The 20,425-nt window shown below is 36.5% G+C and overlaps 1 pseudogene; it reads left to right on the top strand.

Annotated features, from left to right (window-relative positions):
• The first annotated feature begins 18,456 nt into the window (after window positions 1-18,456).
• LOC120213951 lies at window positions 18,457-20,416 on the top strand (annotated as a pseudogene).
• Window positions 20,417-20,425: the final 9 nt, after the last annotated feature.

Here is a 20,425-nt window from a genome sequence, read left to right as displayed (position 1 = left end):
CAGATTTTGATGATTTTTCAGAAGAAGAAAATGACCCTGCGTGTAATGATTTTGATATTGGTCAATACTCGAATTTTGATGATGAAACAGCCATTGCCGAGGAAGATGTTGTTGATGATAATGAGGAGGAAGTTACGACTGTAAATGAACATGTTGAACATCCATTTTGTAATTCATATAACACTGAATAAGAAAAAGAAGAAGAAGAAATCCCCAAAGAAAAGTCCCCAAAGAAAATGCCACGGGAGTATAATTGGAATATGCCAGAATTACTTCAGATACCGGAAGAAGAGTTGGTAAAGATAGCAGTTGATTGTTACACAAAAATTATTCGTATCAAGAAAGATGATTGTTTTGATACAAAAGAAGACTTGAAGATAGCTTTGTATACGAAATGTGTGGAAGATGGCTATCAACTAAAAGTTAACAAATCAAGCAAATATCGTTTCGAAACAAGGTGTATGATTGACAAAAACTGTATGTGGCGTATGATTGCAAAGAGGATAAAAGATTGCGAAATGTTTCAAGTTAGGACTTTTATTGATAAACATACATGTTCAAGAACCCAAGTTTTTCCTCACCATAGACAGGCAAACAAAAAGGTGTTGGGTGGTTTCTGGCTGAGTTAATGTTTTTGAATGGTAAGGTATATCGGGGACATGAAATTATGACTGACATGAATGCTCGGTTCAAGATTAGTATCTCATATTCTCAAGCTTGGAGAGTCAAATGTTATACCTTGGAATTATTGAGGGGGTCGCCAGAAGCATCGTTTGCCCAACTGTCGGCTTATTGTCACAATTTAAAGCTGAAAAATCTTGGGTCGGTAACTCATATCAAAACAGATAGAGATGGACGCTTTGAGTTGCTGTTTATCGCCATTGGTGTTGCGGTTAGTAAATCAATATTGTTGAAACATTTTAATATTTCGATATAACAAATTAAGTTAAATGGATTTTAAGATTTTCAAATTAAGTTAAAGTAATTTTAAGATTTTCCAAACGATTTTCTAAGTATATTCGATATAACTATTCGAATATCAAAACATTACTCCAAATATTTCAAAAATCATTTTTGATCCTTACTTAAGTGTAAAATTAAGTTTTAATCATAAAACAATTTCAAAATAATCTTACAAAGTATTTCGAACCAATTCAAAGCCAAAATTCCAGATTGCTCAGAGGGAACCGATTCCCCCATAGGAGGAACCGATTCCCCCCTGAATGGTTTGGCTCCGAGATTTCCAGAATGCTCGGAGGGAACCGATTCCCCCCAAGGGGGTACCGATTCCCCCCTGTTCAACGGTCGAAATATTTGAATTTTACACTTAGGGAACTGATTCCCTATGAGAGGGAACCGATTCCCCCCACACTCCAAGCTGTTTTATTAAATGTTTTCACACTAAAACGGCTATAATATCTTCTCTAATTATCCCCAACGTTCAGAAGTGATCCAAGGTGTATTTAAGCAAGCTTAGAAGCCATTGATCAACAACAAGAAACATCAAGCAACTAGAATCAAGAGAGAATCAAAGAGAAAGCATCAAACCTCAAGTTTGAGCATTTCAAGCCCATTTTCATTCAATATTCATTTTGCTTTCAAGAACACTTTTTGTGCTCAGTTGTATTCATCTTTGAGTGTTCTTTTCTTTGTTCTAGAATTGTGCAAACATCTTACCTTGTGAGGTTTTCTTGTAAGTTTGCAAATTTGTAATCTTCTCTTTGAGAAAAGAGTGTTCTCAAGAGTTGGGGTATACTCTTGAGGGAATTGTAAGGTTATCTCTTTGGCCTCAAAAGAAAGAACAAATTAGTGAATTTGTTGGAAAATCCTTAGTGTGGATAGCTAAGGTAGTGGACGTAGACTTTGTTTGAGAAAGTCGAACCACTGTAAATCGCTGTGCAATTACTTTCAATTTTCTGCAAAAGCTTCCACAAAATTTTTATTGCCAATTCACCCCCCTCTTGGCCAATTTCGTCATTCGATTAACTCAACAATTGGCATCAGAGCCTAACTCATTTGAAGGTTTAATCGCCTCTTGAGTCGATCCGGGAAGAGTTACATCGATTACAAAGTCATCAATGGCCTCCACTTCAAACTTCGACTCCGGTCTCGATTCGATGCCCGTCAACAAGCCTCCTTTCTTCAATGGAGCTAACTATGCCTATTGGAAGAATAGAATGATGTACTTCATTCAAGCAAGTGACATGGGAGCATGGAATGCTGTAGAAGAAGGATACATCAAACCTCTCACTCATCCAAGGTTGTGGAGTGAAGGAGAGACGAGAATGTTCCAGCTCAACTCCAAAGCCATCCATATTATTTTTTGTGCTCTTGGACCAGATGAATACGGAAGAGTTTCATCGTGTACAACCGCCAAAGAAATATGGGACAAACTTCAAGTCACACATGAAGGTACAGATGAGGTAAAGAAATCAAAAATTAGTATTCTAACGCATAGCTATGAAATTTCAGGATGAAACCAAATGAAGACATCAAAGCTATGACGGATAGATTTTCAACGATTGTCAATGGTCTCAAATCATATGGAGAGATCATCTCAAATGAAAAGCTTGTGAGGAAGTTAGTCTACTCCCTCCCAAAATCATGGCAATCAAAGAAGACGGCAATCATCGAGTCTAAGGACCTATCGTCCTTAACTCTTGAAGAACTTATCGGTTCACTCCTCACTCATGAGATGATGCTTGAAGATGAGGTGGACCTTGATAAAGTTGAAGAGACACCAAAGGAGAAGGAGAAGAAGAAAAACATTGGAGTTGCTCTCAAATCCACAAAAGATGAGAGTGATTCTAATGATGATGATGACGAGGAAATGGCATTGTTTGCCAAACGGTTCAGAAAAATGATGAGACCTTACCAAGGAAGAAATTCAAACGAAATGAAGGCCTCAAAAATGAACCAAAAGAGAAGGACCCAATAATTTGCTATGAATGCAAAAAGCCGGGGCATGTCAAATATGATTGCCCACAATTGAAGAAAAAGGGTCAATCAAAGAATAAGCACAAGGCTCATGTGGCTACATGGAGCGATGAAGAAGGTTCCGATGAAGAGGAACAAGAAGTAGCAAACTTGTGCTTGATGGCATTCGGGGAAGATTCTAAGGTAACCTCTAACTCATCCGATTTTGATGATTTATCTTATGATGAGTTATTTGAGGAGTACAATGGTTGGCTTCGGATTATGAGAAATTGTTTTTAAAATATAAAAATGATGTTTCAAAATTGAAAAATGAAAACAAACTCATATCCAAAACCAACAACGATCTTGAAAGTAAAATCAAAAATTTGCAAATCAAACTAGAAGAGTTTGAAAAGAAAAATTTAGATTTGCAAAATTTACTTTCAAAGATCAATGATGATCATCAAAGAAAATTGATGATCTTAAAACTTCTTTTGATAAAGTTGGAACAAAACATTTTGAAAAAGGTGAAAATTCAAAATCCAACTTTGTTAGAAAAAGTTTTAGAAACTACAATCATAGAGGTCCCCAAAGAACCTCTAATGGAAAAATCATTAGAAGTGTGTGGGTTCCTAAAGAACTCATTACTACTAAAGATAAAAATATCCTACACAAATGGATACCTAAAGGGACTAGGATTTGGAAACTAATGAATATGGACCCAAAAGAATTTGGGTACCAAAAATCAAAAATTAATCTATGTTTGTAGGGAAAGGAGCATTGCTACAAGGCACGGGAAACAAATTCAAACTCATGGTACCTTGATAGTGGATGCTCAAGACATATGACCGGAGACAAAAGCCGGTTCATTGAGCTTAACGCCAAAAATGGAGGAGAAGTGACTTTTGGAGACAATTCAAAAGGTCACATTGAAGGTATTGGTACAATAGGTAATACCTCTTCCATACAAATTAAGAATGTTTTATATGTGAATGGATTAAAGCATAATCTATTGAGTATTAGTCAATTATGCGATAAAGGATTCAATGTCTTATTTGAAATTAATGGTTGTAAAGTCATTGACATTGCATCTAATCGGATTATGCTTGTTGGTCATAGAATAGGAAACATTTACATGGTGCATTTAGATTCTATTGATATGACTAATTTATGCCTAGTTGCTAAGGATGAGCATGATAGTTGGTTATGGCATAGGAGACTAGGTCATGCTAGTATGAGTGTTTTGCAACGGCTAATTCAAGGTGATTTAGTTCGAGGGTTGCCTAAGCTTAAATTTGATAATGATAAATCTGTGATGCTTGTGCTAAAGGAAAACAAAAACGAGTTTCTTTTAAATCTATTAATGATGTATCAACTAGTAGAGTATTACAATTGATCCATTTAGATCTTTTTGGGCCAACTAGAACTACTAGCTTGGGAGGAAAACATATGCATTTGTCTTGGTAGATGACTATTCTAGATACACTTGGGTTCTATTCTTAAGTACTAAAGATGAAGCATTAGAAAATTTCATCACATTTTCAAAATAATCCAAAATGAAAAAGGATACTCTATCACTAGTGTTAGAAGTGATCATGGAACTGAATTTGAAATCTTGGATTTATTGAGTTTTGTAATTCTAATGGTATTAGCCACAATTTTTCAGCACCTAGAACCCCTCAACAAAATGGAGTTGTTGAGAGGAAAAATCGAACTTTAGAAGAAATGGTTAGAACCATGCTTTGTGAAAATAATTTGCCAAAATATTTTTGGGCGGAAGCCACAAATACCGCTTGTTATGTTATAAATCGAGTAATGATTAGGCCAATTTTAAAGAAAACTCCATATGAAATTCTCAAAAATAAAAAGCCTAACATTAGCTATTTTCATCCTTTTGGATGTAAATGTTTTGTTTTAAACAACGGTAAAGAAAATCTTGGTAAATTTGATGCTAAAAGTGATGAAGGAATTTTTCTGGGTTATTCCTTAAACTCTAAAGCTTATCGTGTATTTAATAAAAGAACTTTAGTTGTAGAAGAGTCTATACATGTTGTTTTCGATGATAATCCCCTTCCGAGGAAGGATTCTTCTGTTAATGATGATGTAGGTATTGTACAAGCAAATGACGTTAGATATGACGTTGGAGAATCATCATCAAAAGAAGAAACAAAAGATGAGGAAACTCATGATCCCCTCGAGAATCCAACCATTGAAGAAAGGGAAGTATCTTTTCCAAGAGAGTACAACTATGTCAAAGATGGTGAAATTATAGGTGATCCATCAAAAGGGGTAACTACTCGATCTTCTCTTAGAAATATCTGTAATTATGTTGCATTTATTTCATGCATAGAGCCTAAGAACATCAAAGAAGCATTAAAAGATGAACATTGGATTATGGCTATGCAAGAAGAATTAAATCAATTTGAGAGAAGTAAAGTATGGACATTAGTTGAAAGGCCTAGTGATAAATCTACTGTAGGTACTAGATGGGTTTTTAGAAATAAACTTGATGAAAGTGGTAATATAGTGAGGAACAAGGCTAGACTTGTTGCTCAAGGCTATACTCAAGAAGAAGGCATAGACTATGATGAAACATACGCTCCCGTAGCTAGGATGGAAGCAATTAGAATGTTATTAGCATTTGCATGTTTCAATGAATTTAAATTATATCAAATGGATGTTAAAAGTGCATTTTAAATGGTTTTATAAAAGAAGAAGTGTACGTGGAACAACCTCCAGGTTTTGAAGATTCAAATTTTCCGGATCATGTTTTAAAATTGACAAAAGCTCTTTATGGTTTAAAACAAGCTCCTAGAGTTTGGTATGAAAGATTGTCAAATTTTTTAATTGAAAAAGGTTTTTTTAAAAGGAAAGGTTGACACTACATTGTTTTTAAAGAGAAAAGGTAAAGATTTATTAGTAGTTCAAATTTATGTTGATGATATAATATTTGGTTCTACTAATGATGTTCTTTGTCAAGAATTTTCTAAGCTAATGCAAAGTGAGTTGAGATGAGCATGATGGGGGAGCTCTCATTTTCTTGGGACTCCAAATCAAGCAAAGAAAAGATGGCATCTTCATTAATCAAGCTAAGTACTTCAAAGATATGCTCAAGAAGTTTGGACTGGAAAATGGGAAACCTCATAACACTCCAATGAGCTCTTCAACAAAGCTTGACTTAGATGAAGGAGGTAAATGTGTAGATGTTAAATTATATAGGTCAATGATTGGCTCTTTGCTTTATCTAACTGCAAGTAGACCGGACATTATGTTTAGTGTTTGCTTATGTGCTAGATTTCAATCATGTCCTAAGGAATCACATTTACTAGCTGTTAAGAGAATCTTTAGATACCTTAAGGACACTCCTAGTTTAGGACTTTGGTATCCTAGAGACTCTAGCTTTAGCTTGCATGATTTTTCTGATGCGGATTATGGAGGATGCAAATTAGATAGGAAAAGCACCTCCGGTACTTGTCAATTCCTTGGAAATATGTTGATTTCTTGGTTTCAAAGAAACAAAATTGTGTTGCATTATCTACCACTGAAGCAGAATACATTTCAGCCGGTAGTTGTTGTGCACAAGTTTTATGGATGAAACAACAACTTTTTGATTATGGAATTGAAGTAGGTACCATTCCTATCAAGTGTGACAATACTAGTGCTATTTGTCTCACTAAAAATCCCATCCAACACTCTAGAACTAAGCACATTGAAATAAGACATCACTTCATTAGAGACCATGTCACTAAGGAAGATGTAGTTCTAGAATTTGTTGATACTTTGCACCAATTAGCGGATATCTTTACAAAACTCTTAGACAAGGAAAGATTTTGGACACTTAGGAGAGAATTAGGTTTGACCAACCTATCTTCACTTAGTGTTTAAAATAATTTTAGCACTTTTAATAAAGCTTGAAAAATGCTTATAATAATAATATTTGATTGCATTCTTGCTATTAGTTAGGGGGAGTTTGTGATTCTTAATGAAAATTAATTTTATGTTCAAAAATCAATTAAAGATTAATTTAATTATTTGAACATAATTAATGTTTGATATATGAGTTGCCAATACCACTAGAAAAGATTAATTTAGCATTTTGTGCTTAAAAATTCGGATTTTAGCATTTTGGTGCAGAGGGAATCGATCCCCCCCATGAGGGAACCGATTCCCCCTTTGAAGGGGAACCGATTCCCCCCACAGGGGAATCGATACCCCCCTGGGGTTCTGCTAAAATCGGGCAGAATAACCCCAAACTCTCAAAAACCCTCTTCCTCTCTCTTCGCCGTTCTCACCCTCTAAACCCCTCAAATCTCCATTTTTGCCTCAAATCAACGATATTAATCGGAATTTGCTTCATAAATCATCTTCCAAACCTGTTGGAATCATTAAAATCGTGCAAACAACATCTAAATCCCCTCAATCTTCATATTTCAAGGTAAATTTTTCTAAACTCTTTATTTCATTATTTTTGAACATAGGATTAGTTTCAATTAGTTCTAGGTTGAAATAGTGATCGGACATTGATTATTTAGTGATTAGAAACTAGATGTTACAACTAATTTCATCAAAAACACAAGAATTTTTCAAATTTTTTAAAAAAAAATTTCGAAATTATAAAAAAAAAAATTGTTATTTTTCAAATTATTGTGTTTTGATCAAAATTATATTGTTGTTATGAAAAACTATACATATATTGTTTCTCAAAACCATATTTTTCAAAAGTTTTTCAAAAACTTTGCCCATTAGGATTGATTTAGAGAATCTTGAAATATTGAGGACTCATTTGAGTTTTGGGATTAATTGAATTGCATACACTTGTTTTAAAATTGCAGGTTATTATATCTATTCCGATTTCCTTCACCATGTCAAATCCTAAACGTCCTAGGTCTTCATCTAGTCGTTCCAGTCGTCAACCAAATCCACCTCCAAATCCTCATTCTATTCCAATTTCTAATCCCAATCCCACTGATCCTAACTTGACTATCCAAAATTCGTGTTTCAATCATCCTGGGTCTAGAAATCACCGACATTGGTATTATCAGTATTTCGATTCTTACAAAATCCGGGAAGAACGTATTCCTTCTCGTCAAGCTATGTTAGCTATCAATTTTAAATATCTTCCCATTTTACAAGAATGGAAATTTGATAAACTATTTGATCTTGAACCCATCGTTTACCATCAACTTGTTCGTATATTCTACTCTAATGCCGTATGTGTTAAAAACCAAGCTGAAACCGAAACCATAGGAATTCGTTCCTACCTTCTAGGACAATTCTTATATATTGACCCGGCATATATAGCCAATACTTTTGGATTAGATAATGATGGTATTTCGAATGAAAAACAAATCTTAGGTTCTCGTTATAAAAGAAGAGATAGTGCGAGTGTCTTAGACCTACATGAGCGTTTTCTTCATCTAATGATTTCTTGGTGGTTTCGACCATCCGGAGGTCGTTATTCTACTCTTAGAGCTTTGGATCTTTGGTGGTTACATTGTTTCGAAAACCGTATTAAAATTAACCTACCTCAGATTATTTTTGCTGAAATTGTTGAAACCGTAAATCTTGTTCCTAACAAGAAACACTGTTCATCTCTAGTTTACGGTTGCTTTTTGAGTAATCTGTTTTCCAAAGCTGGGCTTAGAGTCGGTCTAGATGCCATTTTTCCTCTTAAGAAACAAATAAATCTTCTTTCCTTAACGAGAGCGGGATGGGTAAAGGACAAAGAAACCGGTGAATGGGTTCGTTCTTCTACTCCGGGAGCTAGCTCTTCACAAGCTCCACCCGAAGCTGACGAAGATCCCGAGTTTGACCAATTAATGAGGGATATTGATGAAGCTGAAGAAGAACCTGAACTACCCGAAGAGCAGCCCGAGGAGCAAGAACAACAAACGCATCAAATGCCTCCATATTTTCAATCCTTTATGGAGACATTCGATTTCCGATACGCTACCATGGACTCGCGTTTTTCCTCTATAGAGTCTCATTTATCCACAATGGGAGCTCAACAATTAGAGATTCTTCGGGAGATGCGTGCAAACAATGAATCAACCAACGCTCGTATAAATGAACTCACACACGAGATGGCCGCTATGCGAGCCCGTTTTCCTCCTACCGATCCGGATGCTTGATTTTATGTTTAGCTTTAAAACTTTGAACAAAATGAATATTGTTTCAACATTTTGATTTGTTTGATTTTGTGGATTTTGGATATATGAATGGTGTGAACTTATATGTTTGGTGTGTTTTATACATTTCTGCATTATTTACATTATCATTAGCAATATGACCAATTTTGCCATATCACATTATTTATGAATATTGATTTATGAAACTAATGGCTAACCTCTCTTTTGATTGTGATCTTAGCAGCTTAAGCTTATAATTAATAAATCAATTGGCTAAATAATTTTCAAAACCTTGTTTTACAATGTCTTTTTGATTTAACAAAAAGGGGGAGAAGAATAAGTGCTAAATGTTTTACATAATAAATTGAAGTGGTGTTAAAGTAAGGGGGAGTAATTTCAAAACTTGATTTCAAAAATCTTAAAATTACTAAAATGTTTTGTTATATCAAAAAGGGGGAGATTGTTGAAACATTTTAATATTTCGATATAACAAATTAAGTTAAATGGATTTTAAGATTTTCAAATTAAGTTAAAGTAATTTTAAGATTTTCCAAACGATTTTCTAAGTATATTCGATATAACTATTCGAATATCAAAACATTACTCCAAATATTTCAAAAATCATTTTTGATCCTTACTTAAGTGTAAAATTAAGTTTTAATCATAAAACAATTTCAAAATAATCTTACAAAGTATTTCGAACCAATTCAAAGCCAAAAATTCCAGATTGCTCAGAGGGAACCGATTCCCCCCCATAGGAGAAACCGATTCCCCCCTGAATGGTTTGGCTCCGAGATTTCCAGAATGCTCGGAGGGAACCGATTCCCCCCAAGGGGGTACCGATTCCCCCCTGTTCAACGGTCGAAATATTTGAATTTTACACTTAGGGAACCGATTCCCTATGAGAGGGAACCGATTCCCCCCACACTCCAAGCTGTTTTATTAAATGTTTTCACACTAAAACGGCTATAATATCTTCTCTAATTATCCCCAACGTTCAGAAGTGATCCAAGGTGTATTTAAGCAAGCTTAGAAGCCATTGATCAACAATAAGAAACATCAAGCAACTAGAATCAAGAGAGAATCAAAGAGAAAGCATCAAACCTCAAGTTTGAGCATTTCAAGCCCATTTTCATTCAATATTCATTTTGCTTTCAAGAACACTTTTTGTGCTCAGTTATATTCATCTTTGAGTGTTCTCTTTTCTTTGTTCTAGAATTGTGCAAACATCTTACCTTGTGAGGTTTTCTTGTAAGTTTGCAAATTTGTAATCTTCTCTTTGAGAAAAGAGTGTTCTCAAGAGTTGGGGTATACTCTTGAGGGAATTGTAAGGTTATCTCTTTGGCCTCAAAAGAAAGAACAAATTAGTGAATTTGTTGGAAAATCCTTAGTGTGGATAGCTAAGGTAGTGGACGTAGACTTTGTTTGAGAAAGTCGAACCACTGTAAATCGCTGTGCAATTACTTTCAATTTTCTGCAAAAGCTTCCACAAAATTTTTATTGCCAATTCACCCCCCTCTTGGGCAATTTCGTCATTCGATTAACTCAACAAATATAATTTTGTTGACTCATTTTTGTTAGTTACATGCATTTCACATTTAAATGATTATATTTCTTGTGTATATGTTTTTCTAGATTCGTTCGTTTATTAACTGCATGCGCCCAGTTATTATAGTTGACGGAGCACATTTAAAAGGTCGATACCTTGGAGTAAACTTATTAGCAGTAGCCATGGATGCTAACAATGGGATACTGCCAATAGCTTACGGGGTTGGCAAATCTGAAATCTCTGATTCATGGACATGGTTTATGGGGCATCTTAGGGATTGTATAGGTCCTATTAGCAATCTGACAATCATATCCGATAGGGCAAACTCAATTGACAACGCTGTTAGAAGGTGTTTTCCAGATGCTTTTCATGGACTTTGTGGTGTTCATTTGTATAGAAATATTAAATCAAGGTCTGCTGGTATAAAAAATCACAAATGGACATACTGGAAGGCTGTAAAAGCTTATCGGGAAGTGGATTTTAATAAGCATATAAACTGTTTAAGACGTGTTTTGCCTCAGTGTGCTCAAACACTAGAAGATGTCGGGTTTGAAAGATGGTCAAGAGTACATCAACTTGGAGCAAGATATGGTTTCATGACGTCTAATAGTGCATAATCAATCAACGCTCTAAGTCGTCATTCCCGGAAATTACCCATTACTATGTTAATGGAGTTTTTTCGAGCCTCTATTCAACAGTGGTACTACAAGAAAAGAAACCATGCATGTATTATTTCTTTAAATTCGTAACTTATCATATATTTTACTAAGTATTATTTATTTAAATTTACAGGAACATTGGAACATCGTGTTATACCATGGACAGAAAAAAAGATAACGAAACGTGTTGTGAAGTCAACGTCATGGAGAGTTGAACCATGTTCAAACACTTTGTTTGAAGTACTAGATAATAACTTAAATAGCCTTGTCGATCTAAATGCAAAGACGTGTAGTTGTATGAAATGGCAAACATCTGGTTATCCGTGTGGCCATGTTATAAAAGTTTCTCTTCATCTAAACCATGATGATTCAAGTGCATACGCTATGGATTTCTACACTACAGAAGTATATCGACAGACTTATGGCGAGATTGTCTACCCTATTCCACATCCTTCTGAGTGGGACATACTAGATGACTTACAAACAGTTTTGCCACCAGCCATGGACAGAAGGCTACCTGGCCGACCAAAAAGTCACGATCGTATACCGTCTAAGGGTGAAGAGAAGAAGAGATCGACATGTAGTCGGTGCAAGGAAAGTGGTCATACAAGGTTGACATGTGGATCACCAGTGCCATCACAATCATCTTTTCCTCTACCAAAATATGGATCCTCATCAAAATTCAAAGCTCATATGGTGTCAAGCAAAAGGCAATCAAAATCTCAATCATCTTTAAAATCCCAATCACAACCGGCTTCACCTTTTGGGACTGTTAACTTAGGTGATTTTTAAATGCAAACGTTGTATTATGTGGATTTTATGTGTGAACGTTTAACATTTTCAGTTAGGCATGTATTAGTAACTTGAGTTTGAAAATTGATATGATCTGTTCAGTTGTTATAACTTATTAGGCATTCATTTGACTATCGCAACACGGAAATGACGTTCGCAATCATCTTAATGTCTATCGCAACGCGGAAATTACTATCGCAATGCGAAATGAAAATCGCAACGAGAGAATCGCAATGCGAAATGAAAATCGCAACGAGGGAATCGCAAAGCGAAATGAAAATCGCAACGCGAATTTAGTTTCGCGTTGCGATTTTGTCGTTGTGATTTTCATTTCGCATTGCGATTCTCTCGTTGCGATTTTTATTTCGCATTGCGATTCTCTCGTTGCGATTTTCATTTCGCATTGCGATAGTCATTTTTGCCTTCAACATAATGCAGATTGAAATCAACAAAATCAACCATTACATTTCAATCAATTAAACAAGCACAAATAAGAATTATGTTCACATCAATTAAACAAGCACAAATAAGAATTATGTTCACATCAATTAAACAAATCAACTTTTACAAATCATATTTTACAAATCAATTAAACAATCAAAAAATAAGCAATAATTCTTATTTCCTCATCTACTATTGAATCAACTTTTGTAGCCATACATCATTTTCACGCAGCTCACTTCTGAGATTAACCTGCAGAAACCAAACATTTGCTCAAACAACACTTTCTACACATCTAAAACCTACAAACAACAAATTATTGAATTCTAGGTACTTAACCAAACATTTTCAAACTAAAAGCCTATATACTTACCAATTGTTTATGGACATTTTTATAACGCGGATGCAGGTAGCCAGCGTCTCGTATATATCGATCTAGCCATATAATGCCGAAACCACAAGCCTACTGCAGCTCTATCTCTATCGGTGGGAGGTAGATACTTTATACTTCCTGTGATCAAACGCTCCAACGCCAAGCATACGAGAGGACCACAATCCCCTCTGGGTCCATTCGTTTGTTGTGGTGCGGTCTTGTCTCTGCTAACTGTAATATTGAGCTTCTTTGGCTTCTTGTTTCCAGAACGAGTCCAATAATTTATCGCATCCAAGAATTTAGCCAAATGAGAGCTCCATCCCTTAATAATATCTCTTAAATCAGCCAATGATATGTAATTTATCATGCTGTCATATACTATTGCCTTAAGGGATAGGAGCTGAAGCTCGACGAGAAGCCAATGTTTACGTTCCAAAACAGGGATAAACACCTGCAATCATAAGTAATAATTCATTCATTTGTGCACTTATTCATTCATAAGTTTAGCTTGTCCATTACCCAACGCAAATGATTCATCTCGTTGATTCTTAAAGTGAACGGCGTTAAAAGACGTCGGCATAATTATATATCGTGTATTTCTTTTATTTTCCTTAAGTTTCCTAATTATTAGAAGACGTGACACCCACGCATCGATATGCTGTTTTACAAAAAAAGACATATATTAGTAACTTACATAAATTTAAAAAAAAAATCAAATTGAAATATAAGAAAAATATAAGACTTACCCCTCCATCGAAATAGCCATTGTCTTCGACCCCTAATAATAAGCCCCACCAAGACCGATCAAGCAATAAATAGATATCATCGTTAAGCTTGCATATGTCAGTGAAACACCCCTGGCTCCGCTCATGTAGATAAAAATCAACTGCTGTCTTAGCCCAAAGGGTGTTATCCAGAATTGTGTCCGGTAGTTGTCTCCTCTCCACTTCAGATACCAGAATGGTACTGGCCGGTAACTCATACGAAAGCCAACTATCATCCATCATGTCCGGTACGTCAGAGGGTTTCTCAAGAATCTTACATATGACGCCATGTGAATCGGGCTCTTGAATGGTGGGAGGGACCTCTTCAACGATGACAGTGGCCTCTTAAACGGTGGGAGGGGACTCTCGAGGAATGATAGGGGCCTCTTCAACGATAGGAGTGGACTCTTGAGGGATGACAGGCGAGTCAGGCTTCTTCTTACGGTGTCTTCGCACTATTGGGGTGTACGGAGACTTAATAGCACGTGCACGCCGTTTGATGCATGAACTCTGTCGTACAAGAAAAACCCGACGTAAAGCATCCACCTTATCGGGCCGCTAAATAATTAAATACAAAAATCAGTAAATAAACAGACATGATATTTAAACAGTGAAAACAAAGACAAATATGTTTCAAACTTGCATTGAATTCACCCAAGTCATTATTCTATCATAGTTCACAAAATGCATCAGATAACAAAGACAAATATGTTTCAAACTTGCAACACTGTCAACTTAGTATTTGTCTTTGTCTATTGGTTGAAGTAATGCAATTCATTCAAGTGTCAATTTGCAGAAGAAGAATAGTTTCTGGAACTTAAAATCGCAACGTGAAAAATGACTATCGCAACGCGAAATGAAAATCGCAACGATAGAATGAAAATCGCAACGCGAAACGAAAATCGCAACGAGAGAATCGCAACGCGAAATGAAAATCACAACGAGAGAATCGCAATGCGGAATGAAAATCGCAACGCGATTATAGTTTCGCGTTGCGATTTTTGGTTTCGCGTTGCGATTTTTGGTTTCGCGTTGCGATTTTCGTTTCGCGTTACGATTTTCATTCTCTCGTTGCCATTTTCATTTCGACCAAAAGACAAAACAGTGTTGCTAAAATATAGTTTCAAGAATAAACTATTTCTTCTTCTTCTGCAAATTAAAACTTGAATGGATTGCATTACTTCAACCAAAAGACAAAACAAAGACAAATACTAACTTCAGAGTATTAAAGAATACACAGTTTAGCAGAATTGGCAGCAAACGAACAAATTTACTTTCAACCAAAGGACAAAACAAAGACAAATACTAACTTCACAGTGTTAAAGAATACACAGTTTAGCAGAATTTGCAGCAACCGAACAAATTTACTTTCAACCAAAAGATAAAACAAAGATAAATACTAACTTCACAGTGTTAAAGAATACATAGTTTAGCAGAATTGGCAGCAACCGAACAAATTTACTTTCAACCAAAAGACAAAACAAAGACAAATACTAACTTCACAGTGTTAAAGAATACACAGTTTAGCAGAATTGGCAGCAATCGAACAAATTTACTTTCAACCAAAAGACAAAACAAAGACAAATACTAACTTCACAGTGTTAAAGAATACACAGTTTAGCAGAATTGGCAGCAACCGAATAAATTTACTTCAACCAAAAGACAACAAAAGACAAATACTAACTTCACAGTGTTAATAAACAGTTTAGCAGTATTGGCAGCAACCGAATAAATTTACTAAGCAATCTAAGTGAAATGATTAATCTAAGTGAAATTACGAGTAAATTTATCATCAAGTTAAATATGGAAAATCTTAAACTTACCTCGTTGCGTAGAGTATGAACCTCATTCTGCAACGATACTACCATCTCACGTAGAGCGGCAACCTCACCACGTAAAGTAGACACCTCCACACGCCATGCACCATCGTTATCGCGTAGAGTACCGATCTCCTCACGCAAGGCGTTGACCTCATCACGTAACTCCCTTGACTCATCCCGTGGAGGTGGAGGTGGAGAACAGGGAGATAGAAGTCATGGCATCTTTCCCGGTCGCCTATCATGAGGTGATGGTAGAGAAGAGGCTCGATGATGTGACGGGATAGGTGATGGCTCTCGTTGTAGAGGTGTATAGTCGGGTCGATCAGGTGATGGCTCTGCGTGAGGTGATGGCTCTCGAAGTGGAGGAAGTGGAGGCTGCTCATCATTCGTGCCATCAAGAAAACGCTGACTAGCTTGCCACCAATCAGTGGCAAGCTCAGCCTCCGTGGGTGTCAGTCTCATTAATGGAGTGTTGGCCTCCTAAAAATATAAAAACTCAAACAAAGTTAAACGTCTACTATTAATAACTTGTTTATATATGATAGTATTTGTTTTAACTTACATTATTTATTGTCGCATATGGTATTAAGTATTCCCAATCCAACAGACGTTTCCTCTTCCAGGAAATAGCCCTATGAATATCATTTGAAGTTTTTAATGCATATGTCCGCATGCTGGGGAAAGCCTCGAATATCCAAATCTACAAACAATATAATAACAAACATTAGTAATTGTTAAATAATTAATTATAATTTTGAAAACATTATATAGAAATTCTTACCTTAAAGGCCCAAACAAAGCCTGACAAAGTGTATTTCGACCCATCGCCACGCAAACTTTTGCGGTCATCAAAGGCAGACGACAACTTAGTCCAGGTAGCTTTCCATATATACGAACCCCACGGAAATAGATTCCATGCATTTAGGTCCTCTACCAATAATATTAGCTCCTGAGGAATAGGTTGTCTGGCCTCTCTGCCTAAAAAGCCGGCATACAAAAGTACTAGAAGGCATACTTGGACAACATCAACGTCATTCATCCGAGTAAAACCATCTTTCTTATTAAACAATTTCTTCAGGTCGTCGACGTGTAAGTTCAGCTTCTTTATTGACTCATCAGGAAAAACCCTGGATAACCATGATGGGCAGGTGATATGACGAGTGTACCGGCCTACATCATCGTGTCCGAATCGTAGACCAGTGATTAAGCAGAACTCCTTCCGCCCAAAACAAGTATACGCCGATGGAAAATGAAACCATATCTCTTCCTCACCACGTTGTATACTGTCGGGTAGATCGCTAGTCATGGTCTGAAGCCACAAATGGGTCAAATTAGCATCTCCACCCGGATGCTGTACTCTCAGCCATGGCCCGAAGCAGGTTTCCTCAAACAATTTTCTTTGTGCAGGTGAAAGCTTCGAAGCAATTGTAGTAGCTAGTCTAACTTTATTCCTTAATGTCAATGAAGCCGAAAAAAATTTCTACAAAAACAATAAACATACCAAGTTAGATATACCAAAAACTACACTGTGAAGATATACCAAAAACAATAAACATAAATAGTAGTTTATTCTTAAAACTAAAATTTGCAACACAGTTTTGTCTTTTGGTTGAAATGAAAATCGCAACGAGAGAATGAAAATTGCAACGCGGAAATGACTATTGTAACGCGAAATTAAAATCGCAACGAGAGAATCGCAACGCGAAATGAAAATCGTATTTCGCGTTGCGATTATATCGTTGCGATTTTCATTTCGTATTGCGATTCTCTCGTTGCGATAGTCATTTTCGTGTTGCGATTTTCATTTTCATGTTGCGATTTTAAGTTTAGAAACTATTCTTCTTCTGCATTACTTCAACCAAAAGACAAAACAAAGACAAATACTAACTTCACAGGGTTAAAGACTAAACAGTTTAGCAGTATTGGCAGCAATCGAATGAATTTAATAAGAAATCTAAGTGAAATGGTTAATCTATTATTGAAATTATCAGTAAACTTATCATCAATTTCAATATGAAAAACCTAAAATAATGCAAAATTTTCAAAATAAAAATAATTAAAAAAAACTAACCCTCGGAGGTTGATTTTCCATTTCTGAATGATTGTGATGGATTTCTGACCGTAAATGGTTGTGAGGGATTTCGCCGGAGATGGGGACGGAAATCTTCGGAGATGGGGACGGATTTCGCCGTAGAGAGTGAGAAATGGAGATGGGACTGAGTTGTGATTTTAGGTTTTAGGTTATGAGTTGCGATTACGGGATATACTGTGGACGGTTCAGTTTCTGATATATTAATATATTCGTGTTTGGAATTTGAAAAAAAAATACGCGTTAATACGAATGACGCTATGTAAATCGCAATGCGATTACGTAAATCGCAACGCGAATTTGGGAAATCGCAATGCGATAGTCAGAATCGCGTTGCGAATTTGGAAACTGATTTGCGATACCGGAGATCGCGTTACGAATTATCGATCGCATTGCGATTTAGTTGGTCATTTTGGTAAATCCAAAAAAAATTGGTTAAAATCGTATATTATAAGGCATTTTTAGTCACTGAGGTTATTTTCTCTTTAAATATATGACGCGAGAAGTTCTACAGTGCGACACTCTTAATATACAACTAAAAAAAGATGTTACCGGTTTTGTTATGATTTAAATAATAAAACCGGTAAAAAATTGCATAAAATATTATTATTTTTACCTAAAACATCAATGTTTTTTAACATTTTGGGTAAAGTGTCTAACAATAACAAAATCGATAGAAAAAATAAAAAAACTATAAAAATAATAATGTTTCCTATAAATTTTTACCGATTTTATTATTTAAATAATAATAAAAATAATAATATTTTTTTACCGTATATTAAGGCTGACACACGTCATTATTTCTAATATGACGCATTATGTTTGAGTTGTCAATTATTCATGCAAAAATGCTATCTTATCACCATTATTATCGTAATTCCTTGTGAATTTCATGTTGGTTCATTGTGTTTGCGATTATCTCTTGCCTTTCCAGCTTGTTTGAATGCTTTGTAATTAGGTTTTTGGATGAGATATGAGCTCTTTGCAGACCCTTTTAGTACCTTCACTGACCTCTGCTGTCTCATCACGCTCAAACCCTCGTTATTCACCTCTGGAAGCTCTTGAAACATGCTCCTCCACGGCCAAACTCAAGCAACACCATGCCCAACTCACCAAACTCGGCCTTTCCTCTGATAATGATGCCATGGGTCGACTCATTAAGTTATGTGCAATTGACAAAAATGGAGATTTGGACTATGCCCTCCACCTGTTCGATATATTGCCTCAACCGGATGCTTTCATATACAATACTATAATCAGAGGTTGCTTGCAACATCAACAACCTGCTCAATGCATCCTTTTCTACTTGAAAATGTTGCAAGACTCTGTTCTTCCTAATAAATTCACTTTCCCTTGTCTCATAAGAGCTTGTTTGGTCGATGGTGCTGTTCGAGAAGGGACGCAAGTCCATGCCAGCGTCTTCAAATTCGGGTTCGCCGATGACGGGTTTTGTCTAAACAATTTGATTCATATGTATGTGAATTTCAGGGCCTTGGAAGATGCTAGGAAGGTCTTTGACAAGATGCCCGGGAATAGGAGAGATGTTGTTTCGTGGACCACTTTGATAAGCGGGTATGCTCAATTGGGTCTCGTCGATGCTGCTTTCGAGATTTTCGAGCTGATGCCGGAGAGGAATTCGGTTTCTTGGAACGCCATGATTGCTGCTTATGTGCAGAGCAACCGCTTCCACGAGGCTTTTGGTTTGTTTAATAGGATGAGGGCTGAGAAGGTGGTGCTGGATAAGTATGTAGCAGCTAGTATGTTGTCGGCATGTACCGGTTTAGGAGCTCTCGAACAAGGCGAGTGGATACATGGATATATACAAAACAAAGGGATTGAACTGGACTCGAAACTTGCTACGACCATTATCGATATGTACTGCAAATGTGGGTGCTTGGAGAAAGCTTATGAAACTTAAAGGTCTTACTTGTAAAGGGATTTCTTCATGGAATTGCGTGATTGGGGGTTTTGCTATGCATGGAAAAGGAGAAGCTGCCATTGCCATTTTCAAGGAAATGGAGAAGGAAGGCGTCGGTCCCGATAACATCACCTTTGTGAATATCCTTAGTGCATGTTCTCATTCAGGGTTGATCGAGGAGGGTCGCTATTACTTCCGGTACATGATGGAAGTTCACGGAATAGAACCGCGAATGGAGCATTATGGATGCATAGTTGATTTGCTTGGAAGGGCTGGATTACTAGATGAAGCCAAAACACTAATTGGATGTTGGTGTACTAGGTGCTCTTTTCGGAGCATGTAGGATCCATGGAAATATTGAGTTGGGAGAGGAGATAGGCAAGAGAGTAATTGAGCTGGAGCCGGACAACAGTGGACGTTATGTGTTATTGGCCAATATGTACGCCGACGCCGGCAGATGGGAAGACGTGGCTAACGTGAGGAGAATGATGAACGAAAGGGGAGTGAAGAAGGTTCCTGGTTTCTCGGTCATCGAATTACAAGGTGGAGTTAATGAATTTATAGCGGGAGGAAGGGACCATCCTGAAAGCAAAGAGATATATGCGAAAGTTGACGAGATGCTCGAATGTATTCGGGCTGTCGGGTACGTCCCTTCCGAGGGAGCGGTACAAGAGCTTGATGAGGAAGAGGAAAAGGAGAATCCTTTGGACTATCACAGCGAGAAGCTCGCCATTGCCTTCGGATTGTTGAAGACGAAAGCAGGGGAAACATTTCGAATAACAAAGAATCTAAGAGTTTGCAGAGATTGCCATCATGCCACCAAGCTTATCTCGAAGGTGTTTGATCGTGAAATCATCGTCAGGGACAGGAATCGGTTTCACCATTTCAAAGATGGAGTGTGTTCCTGCAAAGATTACTGGTAAACAAGTGCTTACCAATTACTTATGGACTAATTATGGTTTTAATCCCTCTACTA

This window comes from Hibiscus syriacus, unplaced genomic scaffold (assembly GCF_006381635.1).
Source record: "Hibiscus syriacus cultivar Baekdansim isolate YM2019G1 unplaced genomic scaffold, ASM638163v2 tig00110045_pilon, whole genome shotgun sequence".
NCBI classification, from domain to species: Eukaryota; Viridiplantae; Streptophyta; class Magnoliopsida; order Malvales; family Malvaceae; genus Hibiscus; species Hibiscus syriacus.
The sequence above is the reverse complement of the archived record's forward strand: the minus strand, read 5'-3'. Positions and strand labels throughout refer to the sequence as shown.